Genomic DNA, 1,516 nt, shown 5'->3' with positions numbered 1-1,516 from the left:
AGGCTTGTGCAGTTCAGCACACAGCATTTTGCTGGGCTAAGGCTCCTTGGTTTGTTTTTTGTTTTGTTTTGTTTTTTGTATTCTGAAGTGAGAAGCAGGGAGGCAGAGACAGACTGGGATCCACCCGGCATGCCCACTAGGGGGCGATGCTCTACCCATCTGGGGTGTTGCTCTATTGCAACCGGAGCCATTCTAGTGCCTGAGACAGAGGCCATGGAGCCATCCTCAGAGCCGGGGCCAACTTTGCTCCAATGGAGCCTTGGCTGCGGGAGGGGAAGAAAGAGAGAGAGAGAGAAAGAAGAAAGGGAAGGGTGGAGAAACAAGTGCTTCTCCTGTGTGCCCTGGCCGGGAATCGAACCTAGGACTTCCACATGGTGGGCCGACGCTCTACCACTGAGCCAACCGGCCAGGGCCAGGGCCAAGGCCCCTTTGAAAGCTAAACAGAGAAAGTGCCTGTCCCCACTCCTAGGGTCGTAGTGTCAGGGAGCTGGGCTGGGACTGACTGAAGGCGAAGGAGAAGCCCCAGGATGGTATAAAATCAAGAGCTTGGGCCAAATACAGCAGCCAGGGACAGGCGTCCGTCCCACCTGCCAGGCTGGGATACCAGAGGGGGATGTAGTCTCCAGCCAGGACCGGGGAGGGGGACAGGTGGGGAGTGGTCTCAGGAGAGAGCAGGGTCCTTACACAAACCCTGGTCAGCACAAAGCCCTGGCTGAGCTTCCCATTTTGTCCGTAGAACCCTTTTGTGTTTGTTTTCCAGCAGAACTTGCTGGGGTTCTATGCAGCGGGAGCCGTCTGGTTGTTGTTGGCAACTCCCCGGTCTTTCCTCGAGTGCACGGTCGCTTCGTTTCATGCCCAAAAAATGTTGGCAAGGCGCAAACTTGGATTTCCCACGTGTCTAACGCCCCTGAGGTCTCTCCAGCCCTCTGCCCTCCGGTCCGCTCATGGCTAGGTCCTTAACGAGGCAAAGCCCTTTCACCAGTCACAGCCATCGAAAGCTAACAGGGGCCCTGAGCATAATCGGCTGCAGCCCCCCCCCCCCACTTTACAGATGGAAAGGCAGAGGCCTGAAACAGGGGAGGGCTGGTGAAGGTCTCACAGCCCTGGGGACACCTCTGACCCTCAGCACCCCGGCCAGGAATGCAGGAATGTCTTTCCTTCTTTCCATTTTATATAAAAGAAGGGGCAGGACACAAGCAGAATGGCTCCCCTACCCCTGACTCCACAGCCTCCGGGAGATTTGGGGTAAGAGCTGCACTTCCCGGGTAGAGAGCCCCCTTGCCCTCAGGGAGGAGGCCCTCAGCCATGCTGAGAGCGAGAAACATGCATCAAGCTGCTGTCAATCAGGAGCCCCACAGGTGGGGACCCTGGAGGGATAACGCTCTCTGCTGGGTGAAGAGGGAGAGGGGCTGGCCAGGCAGCACCTGTGCTCCGAGGTGGTCCCCTGCTGGGGATGTTAGCAGCTCGAGGGGCTTTAGGGCCAGGCCACCTGCCCCAGAGGCAGAGAACCCTGGAG

The 1,516-nt window shown here is 58.0% G+C and overlaps 1 non-coding gene across 1 annotated transcript; it reads right to left on the bottom strand.

The window, feature by feature from the left end:
* Positions 1-337: 337 nt before the first annotated feature.
* TRNAG-ACC (transfer RNA glycine (anticodon ACC)) lies at positions 338-413 on the bottom strand. The gene has a single exon. It is a non-coding gene; the product is annotated as a tRNA-Gly (tRNA).
* Between the last annotated feature and the right edge of the window lie 1,103 nt (positions 414-1,516).

The sequence above is a fragment of the Saccopteryx bilineata genome, chromosome 7 (assembly GCF_036850765.1).
Source record: "Saccopteryx bilineata isolate mSacBil1 chromosome 7, mSacBil1_pri_phased_curated, whole genome shotgun sequence".
In the NCBI taxonomy this organism is placed as follows: domain Eukaryota; kingdom Metazoa; phylum Chordata; class Mammalia; order Chiroptera; family Emballonuridae; genus Saccopteryx; species Saccopteryx bilineata.
Note: the sequence above shows the minus strand (reverse complement) of the source record. Positions and strands in the feature narration are given on the sequence as shown.